The sequence below is a fragment of the Oncorhynchus nerka genome, linkage group LG24 (assembly GCF_034236695.1).
Source record: "Oncorhynchus nerka isolate Pitt River linkage group LG24, Oner_Uvic_2.0, whole genome shotgun sequence".
NCBI classification, from domain to species: Eukaryota; Metazoa; Chordata; class Actinopteri; order Salmoniformes; family Salmonidae; genus Oncorhynchus; species Oncorhynchus nerka.
The window spans coordinates 29,477,315-29,505,124 of NC_088419.1; the positions used below are offsets into that span (position 1 = coordinate 29,477,315).

At 43.3% G+C, this 27,810-nt stretch overlaps 1 long non-coding RNA gene across 1 annotated transcript in view; it reads right to left on the reverse strand.

Annotated features, from left to right (window-relative positions):
- Nucleotides 1-27,122, reverse strand: part of LOC115107810 (uncharacterized) — a 30,257-nt gene extending 3,135 nt beyond the window's left edge. The window contains exons 1-3 of the long non-coding RNA XR_003860269.2: nt 27,067-27,122; nt 16,048-16,185; nt 3,102-3,230 (exon numbers count right to left, since the gene is read on the reverse strand). This is a non-coding gene — a long non-coding RNA (uncharacterized LOC115107810). The remainder of the gene's footprint in view (nt 1-3,101; nt 3,231-16,047; nt 16,186-27,066) is intronic.
- Between the last annotated feature and the right edge of the window lie 688 nt (nt 27,123-27,810).

The following is a 27,810-nucleotide window of genomic DNA, read 5'->3' on the forward strand; positions in this document are numbered from 1 at the left end:
GGGCATGTGAAAGGTTCAGTCAATACCTTATTGGCCTGCAGTTTACAGCAGAGACTGACCACAAACCACTGTTGGCTCTGTTAGGGACAACAGCACTGGACGACTTGCCTCCCAGAGCTCCTCACTTCCGCCTCAGATTACTGAGGTTCACCTACAAGATGGTGTATGTGCCAGGGAAGGCACTGATCACAGCAGATGCACTCTCCAGGGCCCAAATTAAATGTCCATTATCAGCGGAGGAGTATTGTCAGAAGGGTGAGGTACAGGTGTCCATTAATGTAGTAAGGGACACTCTACCTGAGAGAGGGCAATAAAATAGGGTGGGTGTGGGGTCACCCTCTTTGAAATGTTCAAACACATCCCCCCCAGTTCAACCAGGTCCCTACACATCAATCATCATGACAACTTCAAAGGAATAGATGCAATAGAGATATAAAATAACACACCCTCTAACACGTGACCACAGGAACAGGATGTCCTGGCCGGATGCCCATATTTGGGCATGTACGCGTCATCCGGACATAGGGTCATAAATCAACATTTGACCCGTGCCGTCTACTTTATTCTCTCTTACCAGCATCTCAGACCAAACTGCAGCAGATTGCAGAGGAGCAACAACTAGTCCCCATCTGCCGACAGATAGTGCAGCAGTGCAAAAAGGGATGGCCCAGGCAGGAGGAGCTGCCTCAGCTGCTGAAGCCCTATTGGGTGCACCAAAGTGACTTCCACTGTAATGGAGACCTTCCCGTGAAAGGACAACGGGTAGTTATCCCAGAGACTCTACAAACAGAAATGCTAGACAGAGTGCATGATGGACACATGGGGATAACCAAATGTAGACTGAGGGCTCAACAGTCAGTGTGGTGGCTTGGTCTGAGTACTCAGATTGCCAAGCTAGTGGCCCAGTTTGAGGTCTGTACAAACTGTCAACCTTGTCATCCGGAGCCAATGATGGCAACGGAGCTGCCAAAACGGCCATGGCAAAAGGTAGGGGCGGATATGTTCTATTGGAAAAATGACACTTATCTGCTAGTGGTAGATTACTATTCAAGATACATTGAAATAGCAAAGACACCCATAACCCCTTCAGCTGGTGTTATCAATGGATTAAAGTCAGTTTTTTCCAGGCAAGGGGTCGCTGAGGTCCTGGTTACAGATAACGCTCCCCAGTTCTCTGCAAGCTCCTTTTCTGCTTTTGCCGCAGAATATGACTTCATACATGTGACCAGTAGCCCCTACCATGCACAGAGTAATGGTGAGGCAGAGAGAGCTGTGAAAACAGTCAAGGGACTGCTGAAAAAGAACAAGGATCCATACAGGGCTCTGTATCATGGGCCGTCGCCTGCCGAGCTCCTGATGGGCAGGAGGCTGTGTACCCCATTGCCTGTCTTGCCGGCTCAGCTTAAACCCCGATGGCCTAACAGGAAGGCCTTCGCTGACAGGGACAAATGGCTGAAACAAACGCAAACTGGAGACTTTAATCGGTGTCACCGTGCTACGGAAAGGCCAGAGCTGACAGAAGGTCAAAGTGTGTGGATTACAAACTCAAAGACACCAGCAATAGTGCTGAGGAAAGCGGATGCCTCGCGCTCCTATGTGGTGGACACAAGCTCAGAAGAGGTACGAAGGAACAAAACACACCTCAGAACTCTTCCAGGTCTACCAGCCACACAGACTGAGGCCACAGAAAATGCACAAAAAGAGGGTGAAGAGAAAACATACGTGAAGAGAAAACATACTGTTGGGGACCATACCCAGCAAAAAGAGACTGTACCTAAGTTAATGTTTATACTGTGTAATGTAATGCTTTCATACTGTTTCAGGATGTGAAGTAGCATGTTAGAGAAGAATACTGGTTTCCAAATTGCATTTCAGTTATGCTTCAGTGGTTATGCATGTTGAGTTCTTATTCATGGGAGAGGCGAAGATGAAGTAGTATGTCCCTTGGGGGTATCCGTACCTAGGTAGGACATGTGAGGGTTAGGTTAATAAACATGCTGGAGCTAGAACCTCGTTGTTGTGCGTCCTTATTTTAGATAATACTACACTTAACAGGGGTGATATACGGTATGTTCTCATTATACAATTGTATTGCAACCATCTCAGGCTGGTGTTTATTGTCTGTGTGTGAGCTCCAGAACATATCATACCCCAGTCCTCTTCTCAAACATATTCCTGCATATCTTGTATCCACTGAAGTCTTTTGCTATTGGAGTTGTCTTTAAGAGTACAGTAGCTACCATTTTCCCATATACGTAGTAACGTCATGTGACCTCTCCCATAACACATATTAACAGAGAGAGTTTCTAAAGTGGTCAAAGGAGGTGGTAGGGCAGATATGAGCCCTTTTTCGTTGTATAATCTATTTTCTTGGCCATTCTTTAAACCCCATGTCATTTTCACCAGGTGTGAAATTGTCATTGCCCAAATTGGTGTAAAACTGGATGATGCAGAAATAGTTAGGGTATTTTTAACAAAATAATTAGTAGTATTCTTCTTTAGTTTCTTTAAGGGAGCAGAGTACAAATATCCATCCAAAGTGAAGTCTTTTGTGGACATTTCAGTCTGCAGTCAGCGTAGTATGGTTCCTTGGAGAATCCAAAACATTGCAGCCCCCAGTTGTGTCGTGTCTTTGGCTCTGCCGGATTAAGTGATATGACATGCTATTCTATAAAACCATTTCTCTGTATTTAATATTACCCGATTAAGCTAATCAGGTAAATAATTAACTAGAAAGTCGTGGCACCACAAAATAATGTTTATAGAGCTGTTATCGTCCCGAATAAACTCTTAAAGACCTGGTAATCTTTTACGTCAGTAGCAGTCAATATTTAATCGTCACCTTGTTTAGTCTCATCTGAAAGTTGTAAATTCTTGGTTATCTTCACAAACCCTGGCTAACAAGTTGAATCAGCAAAGCAAAATTTGGTTTCATTATTTATTTACTAAATACCTAAATAATCACACAGAGGGGGTTGTGCTTGACTGAAAGAGCGGGAAGACTGAGTAACAAAGGGAGAAGCTATGCTATCGTAAATACAGAATATTATGCATTCTAAATAACCGCCCATTTGAAAAAGGAAAATGCAATAAATATTTACTCTGAGCTGCGCTTCGGTAGATTGGTCGTAGATGGTAGTCCGGGTTGTCCATTATGGATCTCTGGTCCTCTGAAGACTGTCTAGTGGTGCACTGGAGCGTGGGAGAATAGATACTCTGTCCGTCCTCTCCTAGCCCACGTTTAATGGGAAGAGGGGGTAGCACTTCATTAGTGAATAAGAGTTCATACCAAGTTGCCATACTGCTAAGCTCATGCTATATTCTGGCTGGTATAGTTGAAATTCAACCTTTCGGGGGTGTTGACCGTCATCTTCACATTGAAATTCAATGCTAATTTTGTTAGATTCTTGCTGAGGTTGGCTTAGTTCTGTAGGTGGTCTTTGTCCTTTAAAACCTGTTAAGCCTACCCCCTAATTTTTCAAACATTCTGTTAAAAATCGCGCAACATTTCAGTGTCCTGCTACTCATGCCAGGAATATAGTATATGCATATGATTAGTATGTGTGGATAGAAAACACTCTGACGTTTCTAAAACTGGTTAAATCACGTCTGTGACTATAACATAACGTGTTTTTCATCGAAAGGCGAAAGAAAAACTGATCACTGAAAACTGGAAAATATATCAATGCGCCACTTGCATGTATTGTCTATTGGAAAGAAAATTAGATGGGGCTGAGATTGCAAGTCCTACAGCTTCCACAGGATGTCGCCAGTCTTGTCAATTGCCTGCGCTTTGTTTCTTGGTCAAACGAGTAAGAGAGATCCCATTCCTTCCGGTCTCCGACAGGATGTTTTGGATGAGAAATTTCCGGACATGATTTCAAGACGTGGAGCTATTGAATACACATCGCCCCGTGATCAATTTGATAGATTATTAACGTTTACTAATACCTAAAGTTGGATTACAGAAGTATTTCGAAGTGTTTTGTGAAAGTTTATCGTCGACTTTTTTAATTTTAAAAAATGACGTTGCGTTTTAAAACGCTGTTTTTTCCTTGATCACACACTTTCCATAGATCGATATTTAGGGTATATCTGGAAATTTTAATCGAAAAAAAGACCCAATAGTGATGTTTATGGGACATCTAGGAGTGCCAACAAAGAAGATCGTCAAAGGTAATGAATGTTTTATATTTTATTTCTGCGTTTTGTGTAGCGCCGGCTATGCTAATTATTTTGTTTACGTCCCCTTCAGGTATTTCGGGGTGTTGCATGCTATCAGATAATAGCTTCTCATGCTTTCACCGAAAAGCATGGTTTACACTCGACAGGTTGATCTGGAGTGGGCAATATCAGGAGTCAGCAGACCTTTCCGGGTTGGAGCGAGCAGTCGCATCCGCACTTCGGTCTGCACTTCGGTCTGCAGGTAGTATAACTTTTCATTACATTTCATTACATTTCATTATAGTACAACGGTTTGATTTGTCTAATCTTAGCAATTTCTTCTTAGCTAGCTACATAGCCGTCTTTGTATCAAAGATAATTGCGTAATTATCGTATTTCGTCGTCCTAACGTATCTGCCCAGCAGCTAGCCAGCTAGCTAACGCCCACCGTCTACATAGCTAGCTACATAGCCGTCTCTGTATCAAAGATAATTGTGTAGATAATTGTGTAGTCTAGAGCGATTTTCTAGGTTACCTAGCCAGCTATTGTCGTTCTTTTAACGCAACGTAACGTAATCAACACTGCTAGCTAGCTAGCCAGCTAGCCCCTGAATCAACAACGCAGCCAGCTATTTGTCGTCCTTAACGTAGGAGACACTGCTAGCTAGCCAACAGCTAGCCAACGTCTACCGATTAGAACTCAACAACCCGGTCGCATTCCGCCTCGCTCCACAGGTAGTATCACATTTTCATTTCATTTCATTACAGTACAACGGTTTGATTTGTTTGATCGTAGCTAGCTACATAGCTAGCTACATAGCCGTCTCTGTATCAAAGATAATTGTGTAGTCTAGAGCGATGTTCTAGGTTACCTAGCCAGCTATTGTCGTTCTTTTAACGCAACGTAACGTAATCAACACTGCTAGCTAGCCAGCTAGCCCCCGAATCAACAACGCAGCCACTGCCAGCTAGCCTACAAAGTAAACAACGCAGCCACTGCCAGCTAGCCTACTTCAGCAGTACTGTATCATTTTTAATCATTTTAGTCAATAAGATTCTTGCTACGTAAGCTCAACTTTCTGAACATTCGAGACGTGTAGTCCACTTGTCATTCCAATCTCCTTTGCATTAGCGTAGCCTCTTCTGTAGCCTGTCAACTATGTGTCTGTCTATCCCTGTTCTCTCCTCTCTGCACAGACCATACAAACGCTCCACACCGCGTGGCCGCGGCCACCCTAATCTGGTGGTCCCAGCGCGCACGACCCACGTGGAGTTCCAGGTCTCCGGTAGCCTCTGGAACTGCCGATCTGCGGCCAACAAGGCAGAGTTCATCTCAGCCTATGCCTCCCTCCAGTCCCTCGACTTCTTGGCACTGACGGAAACATGGATCACCACAGATAACACTGCTACTCCTACTGCTCTCTCTTCGTCCGCCCACGTGTTCTCGCACACCCCGAGAGCTTCTGGTCAGCGGGGTGGTGGCACCGGGATCCTCATCTCTCCCAAGTGGTCATTCTCTCTTTCTCCCCTTACCCATCTGTCTATCGCCTCCTTTGAATTCCATGCTGTCACAGTTACCAGCCCTTTCAAGCTTAACATCCTTATCATTTATCGCCCTCCAGGTTCCCTCGGAGAGTTCATCAATGAGCTTGATGCCTTGATAAGCTCCTTTCCTGAGGACGGCTCACCTCTCACAGTTCTGGGCGACTTTAACCCCACGTCTACCTTTGACTCATTCCTCTCTGCCTCCTTCTTTCCACTCCTCTCCTCTTTTGACCTCTCCTCTCACCTTCCCCCCTACTCACAAGGCAGGCAATACGCTCGACCTCATCTTTACTAGATGCTGTTCTTCCACTAACCTCATTGCAACTCCTCCAAGTCTCCGACCACTACCTTGTATCCTTTTCCCTCTCGCTCTCATCCAACACTTCCCACACTGCCCCTACTCGGATGGTATCGCGCCGTCCCAACCTTCGCTCTCTCTCCCCCGCTACTCTCTCCTCTTCCATCCTATCATCTCTTCCCTCTGCTCAAACCTTCTCCAACCTATCTCCTGATTCTGCCTCCTCAACCCTCCTCTCCTCCCTTTCTGCATCCTTTGACTCTCTATGTCCCCTATCCTCCAGGCCGTCTCGGTCCTCCCCTCCCGCTCCGTGGCTCGACGACTCATTGCGAGCTCACAGAACAGGGCTCCGGGCAGCCGAGCGGAAATGGAGGAAAACTCGCCTCCCTGCGGACCTGGCATCCTTTCACTCCCTCCTCTCTACATTTTCCTCCTCTGTCGCTGCTGCTAAAGCCACTTTCTACCACTCTAAATTCCAAGCATCTGCCTCTAACCCTCTAACCCTCCTCCCTCTCTGCAGATGACTTCGTCAACCATTTTGAAAAGAAGGTCGACGACATCCGATCCTCGTTTGCTAAGTCAAACGACACCGCTGGTTCTGCTCACACTGCCCTACCCTGTGCTCTGACCTCTTTCTCCCCTCTCTCTCCAGATGAAATCTCGCGTCTTGTGACGGCCGGCCGCCCAACAACCTGCCCGCTTGACCCTATCCCCTCCTCTCTTCTCCAGACCATTTCCGGAGACCTTCTCCCTTACCTCACCTCGCTCATCAACTCATCCCTGACCGCTGGCTACGTCCCTTCCGTCTTCAAGAGAGCGAGAGTTGCACCCCTTCTGAAAAAACCTACACTCGATCCCTCCGATGTCAACAACTACAGACCAGTATCCCTTCTTTCTTTTCTCTCCAAAACCCTTGAACGTGCCGTCCTTGGCCAGCTCTCCCGCTATCTCTCTCAGAATGACCTTCTTGATCCAAATCAGTCAGGTTTCAAGACTAGTCATTCAACTGAGACTGCTCTTCTCTGTATCACGGAGGCGCTCCGCACTGCTAAAGCTAACTCTCTCTCCTCTGCTCTCATCCTTCTAGACCTATCGGCTGCCTTCGATACTGTGAACCATCAGATCCTCCTCTCCACCCTCTCCGAGTTGGGCATCTCCGGCGCGGCCCACGCTTGGATTGCGTCCTACCTGACAGGTCGCTCCTACCAGGATGCGTGGCGAGAATCCGTCTCCTCACCACGTGCTCTCACCACTGGTGTCCCCCAGGGCTCTGTTCTAGGCCCTCTCCTATTCTCGCTATACACCAAGTCACTTGGCTCTGTCATAACCTCACATGGTCTCTCCTATCATTGCTATGCAGACGACACACAATTAATCTTCTCCTTTCCCCCTTCTGATGACCAGGTGGCGAATCGCATCTCTGCATGTCTGGCAGACATATCAGTGTGGATGACGGATCACCACCTCAAGCTGAACCTCGGCAAGACGGAGCTGCTCTTCCTCCCGGGGAAGGACTGCCCGTTCCATGATCTCGCCATCACGGTTGACAACTCCACTGTGTCCTCCTCCCAGAGCGCTAAGAACCTTGGCGTGATCCTGGACAACACACTGTCGTTCTCAACTAACATCAAGGCGGTGGCCCGTTCCTGTAGGTTCATGCTCTACAACATCCGCAGAGTACGACCCTGCCTCACACAGGAAGCGGCGCAGGTCCTAATCCAGGCACTTGTCATCTCCCGTCTGGATTACTGCAACTCGCTGTTGGCTGGGCTCCCTGCCTGTTCCATTAAACCCCTACAACTCATCCAGAACGCCGCAGCCCGTCTGGTGTTCAACCTTCCCAAGTTCTCTCACGTCACCCCGCTCCTCCGCTCTCTCCACTGGCTTCCAGTTGAAGCTCGCATCCGCTACAAGACCATGGTGCTTGCCTACGGAGCTGTGAGGGGAACGGCACCTCAGTACCTCCAGGCTCTGATCAGGCCCTACACCCAAACAAGGGCACTGCGTTCATCCTCCTCTGGCCTGCTCGCCTCCCTACCACTGAGGAAGTACAGTTCCCGCTCAGCCCAGTCAAAACTGTTCGCTGCTCTGGCCCCCCAATGGTGGAACAAACTCCCTCACGACGCCAGGACAGCGGAGTCAATCACCACCTTCCGGAGACACCTGAAACCCCACCTCTTTAAGGAATACCTAGGATAGGATAAAGTAATCCTTCTCACCCCCTTAAAAGATTTAGATGCACTATTGTAAAGTGGCTGCTCCACTGGATGTCATAAGGTGAATGCACCAATTTGTAAGTCGCTCTGGATAAGAGCGTCTGCTAAATGACTTAAATGTAAAAATGTAATGTAAAAATCTGACTTGTTGGCTGGATTCACAATGAGTGTAGCTTTAATTCAGTACCCTGCATGTGTGTTTTAATGAACATTTGAGTTTTAACGAGTGCTATTAGCATTTAGCATAGCGCATATGCATTTCCAGATGGCTAGATGGGACGCCTGCGTATCGGGTGCGCTTAAGAAGTTAAACGTGGGGACCTCAAGTCCACACGTCCTTGGAACAGGTTATTATCTGAGCCCTTTTAATGTAGGACCGTCGTCCTAACGTCCTCAGAACAGAACGTTACATTTTCGTCAAGGGGCTTATATAGGAGGGAAGAGAAGGGCGTGTTTCATAGTTTATAACCAATGTCTGTTCACATGGGCAGGGCCACTGAGTTGAGCATAGTTCGCTCATGACAACCCAATTCTCTCATTTGGAAGCTAAAATTACATTTAATCTTTTCACAAATAGTTTCATATTTAAACATTTAAATTGCACAACAATTCCATGTGAGTCTGATAACTACAATGTGTAGACTTTCCAAGATACAGTTTATGTCATCCTATCATCAGTAATAATGTCTCAGAAGCCAACTGATCTGGCATCATATTCATTTAGTACCAAAGCATATTTTCAGCTGGTTGGATTACCGAAATATGGTTCCTTTCCCATCTTTTGACGTCACCAGACTCTCTCTCAATGTTAACAAAGGGATTTTCAATAGTCACATCGGTAGAGTAGAGAGAGAAAAAAGGGGAAAGGTATTTATGGGGGTCATAAACCTCCCCCTCCCAGGCCAACGTCATGACAGTTGTGCAGCCCAGTAATACCACTGTAGGTTTGGAAGTTGTAACCATTCTCTGTCTTAGGGCAAATAAACAAGACAAAATCTAAGCCTTGGTTTTCTGTTGATGCAGATAACATTTGAGAGTATCTTTCTGATCTTTGGGAATAATAAATGTGGTGGAGCCAGAGGTATTGATTGAAAAAGATAAATACATTTGGGCAGAATATTCATCTTAATGGCATGTATTCAACCAATAATCGATATAGGCAATGATGTCCATCTGTTGATGGATTCTGTCACATTCATTATTATGGGTTCATAATTTGTTCAACTAAAGGAACTCATTTCTGGTGTGATTTAATACCAAGATAAATTAATGTTCTGCATTCACAAATGGATGCTGTACAACTGGATTCAGTCTCTCTTGCTTGTTGAGGGAAAGGATGGAAGATTTGGTTTCATTAACATTAAACCCAGAAAATTGACCAAAGTTATTAATTAAATTGGAGAGTGAATAGATAGAATTATTTTGATCTTTTAGGAATAAGAGGGTATCATCTGCATAAATGGCCACTCAATGTTCAAAATCGTATGCTTTAATTCCACTAACTCACTGGTGGGCCCTTACTGCAATGGCAAATGGTTCTCTCGCTAAAAGAAAGAGTCCTGGACTGGCTGGACAACCTTGTCTCGTGCCGTGAAAAAGGTTGTGAAATCAAGTTGTTAGTGGCAACTTCTGCACTGGGGTCGATATATAAAATCTTAATCCACTCTTAAGGATTGGACCCTTTTTTTCCATTTTTGCCTAAAATGACACACGCAAATCTAACTGCCTGTAGCTCAAGACCTGAAGCAAGGATATGCATATTCTTTATACCATTTGAAATGAAACACTTTCAAATGTATGGAAATGTGAAAGGAATGTAGTAGAATATAACACATTAGATCTGGTAAAAGATAATACAAAGAAAAAAACATGCATATTTAAAAAACATTTGTTTCCATCATCTTTGAAATGCAAGAGAAGGCCACAATGTATTATTCCAGTTTATGCGCAATTTAGAATTTGGCCACTAGATGGCAGCAGTGTGTGTGCAAAGTTTTAGATTGATCCAATGAACCATTGAATTTCTGTTCAAGTCTGTCCAAATGTGCCTAATTGGTTTATTAATACATTTTCAAGTTCCTAACTGTGCACTCTCCTCAAACAATAGCATGTTATTATTTCACTGTAATAGCTAGTGTAAATTGGACAGTGAAGTTAGAGTAACAAGAATTTAAGCTTTCTGCCCATATCAGATATGTCTATGTCCTGGGAAATGTTCTTGGTACTTACAACCTCATGCTAATCACATTAGCAAATGTTAGCTCAACCGTCCCTAATCCATTACATAAGGAGCCCCATTTTACAGCCCTTTAAAAACAAACATATTTGGTAACTTAAGGCAAAGTACATAGAAACAGCGTGAGATAATACCAACGTTAGGATGATTGACTTCAAGGTATTTATATGGTAAATACGTAGTGATCAGTAAATAAAAGAACACATGAATGTTCTGACTAGGTATTTACATAGTAGGTACCTTGTACTTACTTATATGACCTTAATTAATTACAACCTTTGGGACTAAAGGCTACTATATGCTGTTACTTTGTATTTACTAAGTATTTAGTACTAAGTATTTCATACTTATTTGCTTGAATCGTAGTAAGTATGTTTGGGACCAAATAGTAATTTTTTGTTACTAGGTATTTACCTAGTTACTACCTTGGCTGTAGAATGAAGGGTTACCAGAGATCTGCCTCTAATAACATGGTTTGCCTTATAGATGTGTGCATCCCACACACACACTGTCATTGGAGTAAAGTGGAGTAAAGTGAAGTAAAGTGGAGTAAAGTGAAGATAATGACATTTGAGTGGTATTTGGCGGTAAGGGTATACTAAATGAATGGGGTATAAATAGTACAGTGATGCCAGAGCCTCATTAAATGAATGGGTAGGCTTTTTCAATAGCCACAGGGAATATGCACAGTCGTGCAGACCATGGCATGTGTAAAAATAAGGGGCTTGTTTTTGTGTGCGATTTCTTCTCCAAAGTTTGACATCTTGACAACCATTTCTATTTTTGCGAGGTCTTATGAATTTCCTCACAGAAGCATGAACAGCAGCCTTTGTGGACTGAGCTTGACAGTAGAGATAAGAGATGGGGAAATCAGGGGAGAGAAGGAGAGAGAGTGAGAGGGAGAAGGAGAGAGAGCGAGGGACAGAGAGAGAAAGAAGGAGAGAGAGAAATCAGGAGAGACAGAAAATGTAGGGGAGAGGGGAAGAGAGAAAGAGATAGAGAGAGAGCAATAAAGAGAGAGGAGAGAGAAAGAAAGTCTGATCTGTTTTATTAAATGGGGGGGGGGGGGCACTGTAGAATGATAGATGGCTGAATGACTTAAGTCTTACACCGGTGTTATATCACAATCGTAGCAGCCGTTATCTCCTTAAGAGGACATGAAGGCTTTAACTCTGTGGGTTTTGTTTAATCTCTCTTGCGGTGTGGCCAGTGTCACATGAACGTGGATGTCAAAGCAGTTATCAGGGGACGGTGTCTGGCACTAAGGCGTTGACAATGTGTGACCCCTAAATTATTGACACGGTTATCACACTGTGCCCCTCCAGGTGCTTCACAGACAGTACAGCAAGCCTGGATAATGGGTAATAGTTGTCTGTCTTTCTGGTTGTCTGGCTGGCTCTCTGTCCGGTTGTCTGGCCGGCTGGATGGCTGGCGGCTGTCTATCTGTCTGTCTGGTTGTCTGGCTGGCTCTCTGTCCGGTTGTCTGGCCGGCTGGATGTCTGGCGTCTGTCTGTCTGTCTCGCTGGTTGTCTGGCTGGCTGGCTGGTTGTTTAGCTAGCTGGTTGTCTGACTAGCTAGATGGCTGGTGGTTGGGTGCAAAGCTCCCAGTCTGAACACAGACGAGGTATGAATGTGTAGATAAGCCAACAGACACAGAAGAATTGCATGTCGCTGAGGTGACACCAGAACCATGCTGTACTGTATGACTGTACTATATGTACAGCTGGATTGCTGGGGTATCTTTTTTTTTATTATACCGTACCTCTGTTGACTAGATAAAAGTTAATGTATTTTATGATGGTGTATTCATGTACTTTGGATTCAGTACATATTTATAATTTGTGACGAACATAAGCTTTAAATAGCAATAACTTTCTTGTTATAGTCATTCATGTTATCTAGGGGATTTTGAAGATATTCATTGAATACGGCAAACAAAGTTGTGTCTCTGTTGATACTAACAGATTTGTGTTTCTTAGCCTTTAGATCAATCAGAACCCTGTGGCTTTATGTGCTAGCAGAAGAATGGAGGCAGCGGACACACATCAGTTAACATTCACAAGCTCATACGCACACATACACATACACACACGCATACGCACAAGCACACATACACACACGCATACGCACACATACACATACACACACGCATACGCACAAGCACACATACACACACGCATACGCACAAGCACACATACACACACACATACGCACACATACACATACACACACGCATACGCACAAGCACACATACACACACACATACGCACACATACACATACACACACGCATACGCACAAGCACACATACACACACGCATACGCACAAGCACACATACACACACGCATATGCACACGCACACATACACACATGCATACGCACAAGCACACATACACACACGCATACGCACACGCACACATACACACACGCACACATACACACACACGCATACGCACACGCACACATACACACACACATACGCACAAGCACACATACACACGCATACGCACACGCACATACGCACAAGCACACATACACACACGCATACGCACAAGCACACATACACACATGCATACGCACACGCACTTATGCACAAGCACACATACACACACGCATACGCACACAAACACACATGCATACGCACACACACACATACACACACGCATACGCACACATACACACACGCATACGCACAAGCACATATACACACGCATACGCACACATACACATACACACACGCATACGCACAAGCACACATACACACACGCGCATACGCACAAGCACACATACACACACGCATACGCACAAGCACACATACACACACGCACAAGCACACATACACACACGCATACGCACAAGCACACATACACACACGCATATGCACACGCACACATGCATACGCACAAGCACACATACACACACGCATACGCACACGCACACGCACACATACACACACGCACACATACACACACACGCATACGCACACGCACACATACACACACATACGCACAAGCACACATACACACACGCATACGCACAAGCACACATACACACACGCATACGCACACGCACTTATGCACAAGCACACATACACACACGCATACACACACGCACACAAACACACACGCATACGCACACGCACACATACACACACGCATACGCACACGCACACACACACATACACACACGCATACGCACACATACACACACGCATACGCACACGCACACATACACACACGCATACGCACACGCACACATACACACATGCATACGCACACGCACACATACACATACACACACGCATACGCACACGCACACATACACACACACACGCACACATACACACACGCATACGCACACATACGCACACATACACACACACACATACACATATACACTCGCATACGCACACATACACACACGCATACGCACACGCACACATGCACACGCACACATACACATACACACACGCATACGCACACGCACACATACACACACGCATACGCACACATACACACACACATACACACACGCATACGCACACGCACACATACACACACACGCGCACACATACACACACGCATACGCACACACACGCATACGCACACGCACACATGCACATACACACGCACACGCACACATACACACACGCACACGCACACATACACATACACACACGCACATATACACATACACACACGCATACGCACACGTACACATACACATACACACACGCATACGCACACGCACACATACACATACACACACGCATACACACACACACGCACACATACACATACACATACACACACGCACACGCATACACACACGCACACATACGCACACGCACACACACACACACACATACACATACACACACGCACACGCATACACACACGCACGCAGACATACACACACACACACATACACACACGCACACATACACACACGCACACACATACACACACACACACAGGCACACGCACACACAAAAGCACAAGCACATACTACTCAGGTACGTACATCCCACCTATTTTTGTGTCCCAGATAGAGCTGTTCTTCCCTCTTTTTTTCTCTGCTTCCCTTTTTACTCCCTCTGTGTTTCCCTCCTCTGCTCATTTCTCCTCTCACAGAGAGCTCTGGCTCAACCCTGTGGCCACGTCTTTGAGGGGGCTGATATCAAACACTTCAAAAGGAGCCTGATTCTGCTGTGGAGCTGTGGAGTTGTATTGTGTTTCACTGCCACAGAGCCTATCCCCTTATGTGTGCCCTTGAAGCATACTGCACATCTAATAATTATATGGTGTTCACATCCACTCTACCCATACGATACTCTTCCTCTGTCCTCTCACTCTATAGATGTAAATGACTGAGTGTGCCGAAGAATATAAGGGGGGAAGGCGATGGTTCATTAAATCCTCTGGCATACAAACCATACTGTAAACTCAAACCCAAACACAAACACATGTAATGTTATCATGTTTGTCTGTAAGTTTCAGATCATAAATTGCTGTGATGCTGTTGTCTTTCCTGCCTCTGCCTGTTTTGTTCCCTTCAAAGGTACTGTCACGCCTGTCAATCACTGCCCAGTTGGTCAACAACAAGAATCGAATTTCACACAAGGACAAGGAATGACTGGGGAATGTCCCCATCAATTAACTGTTTTCCTCATCCGCTCCTTTCTTTGTCTGCCTGATCTGTCTTCCATCATCACCACCCTCCTCTTTTTTCAAATTTCCCTCTCCCTCTCCCCTTCTCTGAATTTCACTCTGCGACTCTTGCTTTCTCTCTCTGCTTCTCTCTCTGCTTCTCTCTCTCTCTCTCTCTCTCTCTCTCTCTCTCTCTCTCTCTCTCTCTCTGCATTTCCATTTCTAAACATCTCTCTCCTGCTCTCTCTCAGCCTCTCCCCCCCTAAATGTATATCTCTCCCTCTCTGTCTAAGACCCAGCTGGGGGCTTATATATGCTCTTTTTGAATTCTGGATGAGGATTATACTCAGGGTTCTGGATGAGGATTATACTCAGGGTTCTGGATGAGGATTATACTCAGGGTTCTGGATGAGGATTATACTCAGGGTTCTGGATGAGGATTTACTCAGGGTTCTGGATGAGAATTATACTCAGGGTTCTGGATGATGATTATACTCAGGGTTCTGGATGAGGATTATACTCAGGGTTCTGGATGAGGATTATACTCAGGGTTCTGCTCCCCTCCTCTACCAGGGCACAGCGGCTGGCCATGTTACTCAGCTCCTAACTAATAAAGACAACTCACATTTAAAAGGATTGTTTACATGTTGGGGACAAAATAAATATGATATCAATAGATAATAAATGACAGAAAAAATAATCTAATTTTTTCCCCCAATAATAAATATGCTGCAATATTATTGGTTATTATCATGCTATGACCTAGGTATATCAAAGTGTTTCTCTGGGTGTGGGATGTGTAATGCTCACACATTTCTGTATGCCTTTCTCTCTCTCTATCTGTGTGTGTGTGTGTGTGTGTGTGTGTGTGTGTGTGTGTGTGTGTGTGTGTGTGTGTGTGTGTGTGTGTGTGTGTGTGTGTGTGTGTGTGTAGCGTACCAGCAGATCTCCTCTAGCTAGCTGAGTCTGAGCTCCTGATGTGCTGCTGTCAGATTGTGATCCTGTCTGCTGAGGTGCTTCCTGCTTCCATACACCACTCTATGTCACTCCAACAGCCTCCCAGCTCTGTCCAAGCTCCTGTCCAACACACAAACACACCATGCAGTGCCACCAGTTTGGTCACTCATTTTCCGAGGGCCTCTGGGAGCCCGATATAGTCATGGTCTTTTCAGGACCATGACCATACCAGGCTAAAGGGTCAGCCATCTATTTATTGGCACAACTGTTTTCTGTAATGCTGCCTCTTCTTGTTTTACTCATCATTTACAGTGGTAATAATAGTTTCGACAACTTTGATTGGTATGAGTCTTATGATCCAGTACCCTGAAGCAATCCACATTTTCTTAAATAAATAAATGTGTTTTTCCCGTTCCATTTTCTCAGTTAAATGTTGTTTTCCACCCTTTGAAGATGTTCCCATTTGCAGATTCCCATAGAGTCAGGGAGACCTCTCTAAATCTCAATTACACAGCCGCCAGCTGTTTGCCCGTATCTATGGGGCAAGATTCTGTTTCTGTCCCATAGGACAGCAGACCTGAATACCCTAATTATATATAAAAGATTGATACAGCATGTGGACTAAAATGGGAGGAATTATAGCTCACTATCTATCTGCAGCAAGCAAGCAAAATCTATCCCTTATAGCTAAAAACTGAAACACAAAGCTCAGTGAAACTGCTGGCCGTGGAACTAGAGTCATCAGTTTTGTGGTATTGTTAGGGAGTAAGTGTTGACATGGGTGGCGGTGGGATGGAGATATGGATCTGGATGGGGGCTTTTCCTGTTCCTGTTCCTGTTTCCCAATAACAGTAGTGAAGGAGTCATATCTCAGTGTTAGATAATCCCTGTCCAACACTGACACCAATTGTTACCCTCACAACTAACTCATAATGACCCTCGCTCTCACAAAGGACCAAAGTCTAATTAATCCCTCGACAGCCTTCATACTCCTCTCATCATCCCCCTTTCTCATCCCCCTCCTCATCCCTCCTTGCCACTTTAACCCCTGAAACATGTGCACTCTGAAATACAGATTCTGGAACATTGTCAGATGATATATATATTTTTCTATCTCTGAATATTGTTGAATATCTGATCTAGAGCAACTGGAGAACCTATAGTAACTCTATTCATATGTAATTGACAGATGTTCTGTTTGCCCAGGGTGGAGAGAGCCACAGATGTAACTATGTGTTAGAGAGGAAGCAGGGGAACACCCCAGAGACTGTTTAGACTTCATGGGGTCACAATTCTACACATTTCTGGTAAATTCCGAGGTATTCTGGGTATTCCCACCTACTCGATCTACACAAAATTCTCTGCAATGTCAAAGTGTCATAAATGCCCATTATTCTTTTAAAAAATTCTTCAAGCTCTGTTTAATTGGTTGTTGATCATTGCAAGACAACCATTTTCAGGTCTTGCCATAGCTTTTCAAGCAGATTTAAGTCAATACTGTAACTCAGCCACTCAGGAACATTCACTGCCTTCTTGATAAGCAAGTCCAGTGTAGATTTGGCCTTGTGTTTTAGGTTATTGTCCTGCTGAAAGGTGAATTCATCTCCCAGTGTTCGGTGGAAAGCAGCCTATGCTTAGCTCCATTCCGCTTCTTTTTTCTCCTTACAAACAGTTTTTGATGATTACAAGTATATCCATAACACGATGCAGCCACCACTATGCTTCAAATTATGGAGAGTGGTACTCAGTAATGTGTTGTATTGGATTTGCCCCAAACATAACACTTAAAAGGTTAATGGCTTTGCCACATTTTTATCAGTATTACTTTAGTGCTTGTTGCGAACAGCATTCGTGTCTGTACAGGCTTCCTTCTTTTCACTTTGGCAATTATGTTAGTATTTTGGAGTAACTACAATGTTGTTGAACCATCCTCAGTTTTCTCCTATCACAGCCATTAAACTCTGTAACTGTTTTAAAGTCACCGTTGGCCTAATGTTGAAATCCCTGACCGGTTTCCTTCCTCTCCGGCAACTGAATTAAGAAGGATCTGTATATTTGTAGTGACTGGGTGTATTGATACACTATCCAAAGCTTAATTAATAACTTCACCATACTCTAAAGGATATTCAATGTCTGCTTAAACCAATACAGTAGGTGCCCTTCTTTGCGAGGTATTGGAAAACTGTCACGACTCTCGCCGAAGTCGGCTCCTCTCCTTGTTCGGGCGGCGCTCGTCGGTCGACGTCACCGGTCTTCTAGCCATCGCCGCTCCACCTTTCATTTTCCATTTGTTTTGTCTTGTTTTTACGCACACCTGTTTTACATCCCCTCATCACTCTACGTGTATATTATCCTCTGTTCCCACCATATCTGTGTGTGTAATTGTTTGTTACGTGTCATGTGTGACGCTTCATGCTGGTTTTTCGCAGGGTCTCGTTTGGAACCCGTGGTATTGTATGCTGTACATTATTTGTGTGACAAGTGCGCTATTCGCTTTTGACTTTGGCAGGAGTGTCGTTATACAGTTGTGTCCGACTGTTTTCCTTCTGCCAAATAAAGTGTGCCTGTTCACTCATCTCTGCTCTCCTGCACCTGACTCCAGTTCACCAGTTGTGCACCTAGGATAGGATAAAGTAATCCTTCTCACCCCCTTAAAGATTTAGATGCACTATTGTAAAGTGGCTGTTCCACTGGATGTCTTAAGGTGAACGCACCAATTTGTAAGTTGCTCTGGATAAGAGCGTCTGCTAAATGACTTAAATGTAAATGTAAATGTGCACACTGTTGACAAAAACGTCCCTGATCTTTGTGGTTGAATGTAAACCGAATGACCTTTAAGCACATGGAGTTGACTTGGGAAAGCAAAGAGGATGTATAGCTGCAGTATGAACGACTTTGATTGATTTCCTGATAAAATAGATATTTGACCATTCTTTGATCTGCTGAAGGTCAGTGGTTGTTTAAGGCTGGTACCTGGACAATTTAACTGTTAAAACAGGGGACCCCTCTAGACACTGGTGTAGATCTGAGAAGATTACATACATGTACAGTAGGTTAACATTCTGGAAAAAGCAGTATGGCAACAGCTCCATCTTGTCTTCTGATAGGTGGATTTTTTACCACATTGCTTACACCTGCATAAAAGCAGTTTTGTAATTTGGGAGTTAGTGACTAATTTACAAATTACTAATGTACTGCATTGTTGTATTTCATTTCACTACACCTTATAGCTGTTGTAAACTGTGTATGTGATGAATAACATATGATTTGATTTGTGTTAGGCTTGGGTTTAGGTTTAGGCTTAGGCTTAGGTTTAGGCATAGGGTTAGGGTCAGGGTTAGGGTTTGTGCTCATTTTTGTACCTTCAACTGATCATAAAACCAAGATTGCAGAAAGCTTGAAATCCCCCCTACATGAAACTTTCAATCCAATGTCAGCAGCCTCCTCCAAGCCATCCCTGTAATTCCAGGTGACTTGGATAATGGATGCACAGCAATCTGTTTTTTAGTGGGCTGAAAACTCTTCTTTGGATTAAGGGGCTTCTTTCTGATGGGTTTGGGCTGCAAAATTCTGTTATCACAAAAAAACAGGACATTCCCATGATTGTTTCATCACTCCGTCTGTGGTTTAAGCCCCACTGCTGGTTGATTTCAGTATAATTCAAAAACATTTATTTTCATTTCTGAAGTTTGAAACATTCTGGGGTTTGAAGTGCTCCCAGAGGTGCTCCCAGTTACCTGCTCCTGAATTCTTAGGGAATTCAGGAGCAACTTATTCATTCATTTAAAAAAAAAAGTCATTTAGCAGATGTACTTGTCCAGATCCATTTACAGTAGTGAGTGTATATATTTTCATACTGGTCCCCAGTGGGAATTGAACCCACAACCCTGGCATTGTATGTGCCATGCTCTACCAACTGAGCCAAACATTTTTTTTATTTTATTTATTTTTTACATTTGTCTGAATAGGTACAATTTCTTCTGTAGACAGGGACATTGACAAATATCTTTCCACTCATTTGTATTCCTGCTAATACACTTTTGACTTCTGTGACTTCCTGGGTTAGAGTGTAATCAGATCAGATCATATCACCAGTGGTATTCACACAAATTTGAAACGAAGCCATATCTCCACTTTTCATCATTTGCTTTGGCTGTGGCAGAGAGAGAAGATAAAATGGATTATTAGCAACACATTCTGAGGAAGGAGTGGGTCTGTGTTCCTGTGTGAGCACTTGGTTAACAGCTAACAGCGACAGAGTGTGACTGACCTCTTCCTCAGTACCATCTGCATTCCTCTGAGAACTAACACGTACAGATCTTAATTTGATCACCCTGTTGCAGGAGAACTTTCCTGAAATGCAGGACATTTTAAGCTTGTAGCATATTTGAGGTTTAAAAAGCCTTCTGGAGTAATATAAGCGCACCCTAATTTCCACTTAGATATTTCAGACTTGATTTTCCCTTACGAATATGGTATCAACCCCTACAAATATATCCATGAATTATAATCCAGATAATAATTCACATTTCCTGTTGCTGCTGTAGCAAACTGGCTCAATTAAGATCTGTACATCTGTACAGTACATCTGAGTCACCAAATCTGGAACGCCTATAATTACACTATAGTACACATGAACTCGTGCTGTTACTTCCTATAGCGTCATTAAAGCATTGTACTGTAGTATTCATCCAATCCTGTTTGTGAAAAAGAGATGTGGTTAAAGCTGATATCTAGTCTATGGACAACCTTTTGGTTTGCCATGCTTGACTGAGTTGAACTTTGTTGGGACCTGATCTGCGTTGTGCCTATATGACCAAGGTTATGAGGAAATACATTGTGCAGTTATGGAACACATAACAACTACTGTACATTAAATTACATGCATTTCAGTGCACCAAGTCAGAAAAAAAGTAAAAAAATCATTCTGATACACATTGTACAAGATCTTAACCATTTTAAATGTCACTTTGATTTTACTACTACAATATAGTCTCTACTTTAACCAAGTTCCAGAGAATGGCATGATGTAATCATCCAGTACGTCTATCACCCATAGATGTTTATATACAGTGCCTTCGGAAAATATTCAGACCCCTTGAATTTTTCAAAATGTTTTTACGTTACAGACGTATTCTAAAAAGGATTACATTGTTTTTTTCCCCCCTCATCAATCAACACACAGTACCCCATAATAACAAAGCAAAAACAGGCTTTTATAAATGTTTAAAATAAAAAAACTGAAATATCACATTTACATAAGTATTCAGACAGTTTACTCAGTACTTTGTTGAAGCATCTTTGGCAGCGATTGCAGCCTCGAGTCGCTATTGAGGTAATTATATACATGCAGGTAGAGTTATTAAAGTGGCTATGCATAGATAATAGCAGCAGCAGCAGCAGTGTAAAAGAGGGGGGAAATGCAAATAGTCTGGGTGGCCATTTGATTAGCTGTTATGTCTTGGGGTGGATGCTGTTTAGAAGCCTCTTGGACCTAGATATGGCGATCCGGTACCGCTTGCCGTGCGGCAGCAGAGAGAACAGTCTATGACTAGGGTGGCTGGAGTAAATTTTTAGGGCCTTCCTCTGACACTGCCTGGTATAGAGGTCCTGGATGGCATGAAGCTTGGCCCAGGTGATGTACTGGGCCATACGCACTACACTCTGTAGTGCCTTGCGGTCGGAAGCTGAGCAGTTGCCATACCAGGATGCTCTCAATGGTGCAGCTGTAAAACCTTTTTAGAATCTGATGACCCATGCCAAATCTTTTCAGTCTCCTGAGGGGGAATATGTTTTGTTGAGCCCTCTTCACGACTGTCTTGGTGTGCTTGGACCATGTTAGTTTGTTGGGGATGTGAATGCCAAGGAACTTGAAGCTCTCAATCTGCTCCACTACAGCCCCGTCGATGAGAATGGGGGCTTGCTCGTTCCTCCTTTTACTGTAGTCCACAATCATCTCTTTTGTCTTGATCACGTTGAGGGAGAGGTTGTTGTCCTTCCACCACATGGTCAGGTCTCTGACCTCCTCCCTATAGGCTGTCTCATCGTTGTCGTGATCAGGCTTACCACTGTTGTTTCATCAGCAAACATAATGATGGTGTTGGAGTTGTGCCTGGCCATGCAGTCATGAGTGAACAGGGAGTGCAGGAGGGGACTGAGCACGCCCCCCTGAGGGGGATCAGCGTGTCGGATGTGTTGTTACCTACCCTTACCACCTGGGGGTCGGCCCATCCGGGAGTTCAGGATCCGGTTGCAGAGGTTGGTGTTGCAGAGGATTTTCATTTATTTAATCAATTTTAGAATAAAATGTGTGAAAAGTCAAAGGGTCTGAATACTTTCCGAAGGCACTCTATCAAAGTGTCTGAATACTTATGTAAATTTAAAAGATTCTACAAACCTGTTTTCGCTTTGTCATTATGGGTTATTGTGAGTAGATTGACGAGGAAAACATTTTATTGAATCCATTTTAGAATTAAGGCTGTAACATAACAAAATGTGGAAGAATTGAAGGAGTCTGAATACATTCCTAATGCCCTGTAGAAGATCATAGAGAAACCAGGACATAGGGGGCTTTCACATATCCCCTTATGATCTGGATCCTGGAGCATTTGGTACCCTGATCTGCGCTATAAAGCATATGTGAAAAGCAAACTAACCCTAGCTGAAACTAATCCTGGACCTGTGTGAGTAGGACCAGTGTACCAGGTTGAGATGCGGCATTGTACTTTTTTGCCTTTTGTAAACAAGCTAGCTCGCTAACATCAAATAGAATGTGCATCTTGCTAATTGTACCCTGAAACGGTTATATTCAGGTCTTGTGTAAGCAAAACCTTTCTGTAGAATTCTCACAATCGCTCCAGGAAACCGAACCAGGATACTGAATTCCATTTGTGAAAATGTCCATAGTGTCTATAATACTGTAATAAGCTCACATAGTTACTGACACAAACTCCAAACTCTACACAGTTGTCACTGACTAGTTGGATATTACTTTCCCAATTAGCAAACAATTTTCGTACTTACAGGATTTTTAGAAATGCATTTTTCCCCCCGTTTTTTTGTTTGGTGGATCTCGTTTTTCTATTGACATTTGTCAATAAAACTCATGAATGCAGTTGCTTATGTCAAATTGTTTTGTGTTCTACTTGTCCTGAAAATAAATTGGTGAAACACCTCCATGTGAGGTTAAATATGAGGGCAGAGCAAGCAGATGAATGAATTTCAGTTTTTTTTCACTGTGGGATTTCCTGGGACTGATAAGGTTAATGCCTTCATGTCTGGATGATAAATTATGCATATTACATATGGAGACAGTGGGTCAATTAGTGAGATTACATCTCAGTTAATCACAGCTTTCGTAGCCCTTTCCCTCAGTCAAATGACCTAGTGGCCTCGGGTGGAATGCTATTCATATTTTTCATAATTTTATAATTAATACACTTCTTTTTTTTTACCACAGAAAATCAGGTGCTTCTCTGTTAAACAGTTTAGTTATATTTCAGTCTTCTGTGATCTATATCAAGTGTAACATTGGGATGCAAACTCAAAATGTAATACATGTCAACTCTATCTCTTATTAAATGCTACAGGTGAGTTATTTGTTTAAGCCCATAGCAATGTGTGTGAGCTGTATACTTTGGTTTCAAGACTACCAAGAAACACTCTGATTTAGCTCACTGCAGTAAAAGGTTAGTTACCATGCTGGATAAAGCATCTCAAAGAGGCCAAAGCAATCGGCGCAGTCAATAGTTCAAAAATAAACAAATTAAATATCACATTTACATAAGTATTCAGACCATTTACTCAGTAATTTGTTGAAGAACCTTTGGCAGCGATTACAGCCTCGAGTCTTCTTGGGTATGACACAAGCTTGGCACACGTATTTGGGGAGTTTCTCCCATTCTTTTCTGTAGATTCTCTCAAGCTCTGTCAGGTTGGATGAGGAGCATTGCTGCACAGCCATTTTCAGGTCACTCCAGAGACGTTAGATCGGGTTCAAGTCCGGGCTCTAGCTGGGCCACTCAATGACATTCCGAGACTTGTCCAGAAGCCACTCCTGCGTTGTCTTGGTTGTGTGCTTAGGGTCGTTGTCCTGTTGGAAGGTAAACCGTCACCCCAGTCTGAGATCCTGAGCGTGCTGAAGAAGGTTTTCATCAAGGATCTCTCTGTACTTTGCTCCGTTCATCTTTGCCTCGATCGTGACTAGTCTCCCAGTCCCTGCCACTGAAAAACATCCCCAGAGCATGATGCCGCCACCAGCATGCTTCACAGTAGGGATGGTGTCAGGTTTCCTCCAGAAGTGACGCTTGGCATTCAGGTAAAAGAGTTCAATCTTGTTTTCATCAGACCAGAGAATCTTGGTTCTCATGGTCTGAGAGTCTTTAGGTGCCTTTTGGCAAACTCCAAGTGGGCTGTCATGTGCCTTTTACTGAGGAGTAGCTTCCGTCTGGCCACTACCATAAAGGCCTGATTGGTGGAGTGCTGCAGAGATGGTTGTCCTTCTGGAAAGTTATCCCATCTTGTTACTGTAATTTAATGATGCCAATGTGTTTTCATTAATTGAAAACCCTTAATCTATTTTATGAGAATTTGTTTGCATAAAATAGACGGAGACCAGTCTTTTCAATAATAGGTAACAGAATGTATTCTCGGAGCGCGCTGCCACTTCACCACGAGCAACAGTTTATATACAAATCATGACGTAATTTCATTGTTTTAACAGAATCCCCTCCTCTCGACCGGGACAAAGTGAGGTGAAAAGTTCATTCTAACTTACTAACACACTCCCAGGTAACTTTTGACCACTCAACATTATCGATCACCCTTGAGCTGACAGTTCTAATTAACAGAAAACTTTGGAATGCACTCACTATCTTATCTAAAAAACCCAGAGCTCAGTTCCGTAGGTTCAACCATAGGTTAACGACCTTATCTGTTTACACAGTCCACAACCCATTCGTTTCTTCCTAGTTGGAATGGTGTTCATTAACTTTAATTACTCCTTGTCTGTGTCACACAATCCCATCGTATGAACTCATATTGTTAATCAGATATAATAAAACAGAGTATAAGTTTACTTAGTTACAGTTCCATTTAAAATGATTTGTTCAGTCATTTAATCATAACTTTCCCAACACATCTCCACAGAGGAACTCTAGAACTCTGTCAGAGTTCCCATCGGGTTCTTGGTCACCTCCCTGACCAAGGCCCTTCTCCTCTGATTGCTCAGTTTGGCTGGGCGGCCAGCTTTAGGAAGACTCTTGGTGGTTCCAAACTGTTTCCATTTAAGAATGATGGAGGCCACTGTGTTCTTGGGGACCTGCAGAATTTTTTTGGTACCCTCCCCAGACCTGTGCCGTGACACAATCCTGTCTCGGAGCTCTACGGACAATCACTTTGACCTCATGGCTTGGTTTTTGTTCTGATCTCTTATAGACAGGTCTGTGCCTTTCCAAATCATGTCCAATCAATTACATTTACCACAGGTGGACACCAATTAAGTTTGAGAAAGATCTCAAGGATGATCAACGTAAACAGGATGCAACTGAGCTCAATTTCGAGTCTCATAGCAAAGGGTCTGAATACTTATGTAAATAAAGTATTTCTGTATTTAATTTCCATAATACCTCTTTTTGCTTTGTCATTATGGAGTATTGAATTTCGATTATTGTTTTCTATTTTTTAATCAATTTTATAATAAGGCTGTAACGGAACAATATGTGGAAAAAGTCAAGGGGTCTGAATATTGTCCGTAGGCACTGTATATATATTTTAATATATTTTCCTTTATTATTTTCCCCTAACCTTACCATCCCTCCCGTAATTGGAGTAACTAATGGATAACAACTCTTAGGCTTCTACTTCGTGCTATATACATTTTACGGACACGTATAGTTTACAGTAGTTATCTTTGTTTGTTTTTAGTCCCACCCTTCAGCTCCACTCAACCCCTCCTATCTAGCTCTGAACACCATCCAGTTTTTGATTTCTATTTGCCATTTATTTTTCAACTGTACTGTGATGTTTCCTTAATGTTCTGAACCCTTCTATTCTCATAGACTCTACATATTGTAAATTAAAGATAAACATATTGTTATATTATTAATCGATTGACTATGACTATTTAATTCACCCAGCAGTGCTACTTGCAGAGTCAGCTCCAGGTAAACATTTGAATAGGACTTGTATTTTCCAGTACGTGTGAGTTAACAGGTAGGTAGACTACTTCAGAGTGAGGGTATAGAGACACCCCTGCAGACCAGTACGCCATTTTGATAGGTCAAACTCTCTACACAGTCAGCAGGGCCCTGACTCTCTAGGCTAAGTAAATCTCTCAGCAGTGTTGGAACAACAAGCAGCCAGAATGCAATTCAGCAAGTTATCTGATGGCTCAGTGGGTTTGATCATGGTCTTGGCAACACCACTAATGTAGGTTTGGTTAAGGTGCTGGCAACACCAGGGATGTCCCATTGGACACAGATGCCAGCTCAACGTCTATTTAAAAAAAAACATTTGGATGACTTGTCAACTAAAGGGAATTCAATGTAAAAATCAACAACAAAAAATCACCATGTCATTGGATTTAGGAAAAAACAAACATTTGCTCCACGTTGATTCAACATCATCACATTTACTTACTTTGTTCAAATAACGTTGAAACAAGGTTGATTCAACCAACTTTTGCCCAGTGGGGTGGGTTTCATTCCTTCACTGAACATATGTTTGTATAAAAATCTCTGCTAAGTGCATTATATCTAGCCATCAAAGAAACTATAATAGTTTTGGTCCATGACACGAGTGAACAAACAACCCCAACATATCTGTCAACAAACATAACATGCAGTTATGAACTGTTGTAACTCAAACCACTTTTGACATGACTGCTCCATACACCCACACATGCTGACGATTGCATTACACTATCATAACCCAAGCAAAGACAGAATTTTTTACGGCAAAAATAGCACCTGGGATCTTTGTTTGTTTTGCAAGCTCACTTACTTTAACTTGTCACTTCTGTCAAAGGTCTGGCCAGCTGCAGAGTGTTTGCCCTAACAGCCCACAAAGCATGTATGCACAACACAGGGAGGAAGGGGAAGGGCTGCAAGCTACATGCTCAGTCTATTGTAGCATGACAAAGACAAGATGTAGCCAAGGAAATACAGCTGCAGAGACACAGAACAGAACAGAACACACACACACACACACACACACACACACACACACACACACACACACACACACACACACACACACACACACACACACACACACACACACACACACACACACACACACACACACACACACACACACATTCAGCTTGCTGAGATGAATACAGCTGTTGTGGTATAGATGTATAGATATTTTAGAGGAGGCACTTTTGGCTGTTTGACGAGCATCATCATCAAAATCATTCATATTCCACAGGTGGGTAGCGCATGTACTGTTGTTGTTGAATTTCTTACTCATCCATGACATCAATGAATTCAAGTCATTAAGTATCTTAACTTTAACATCACATCTACTCTCAGGTATGTAGACGTTGCATTACTCACACCCATTTTCACACTTCTTGCGTAGAAAGTAGAACAAATACCCAATAATTGCTTCCATTATTTGGCCTCAAACCTGTGAGATAAACAACTGAGGGAGGACTTATCTTTCTTAACCTAATAATACATAAAGCCACATTCTGTACACATCCAGAGTTGAGGGGGATTGACACCACAAACAGGCCTGACC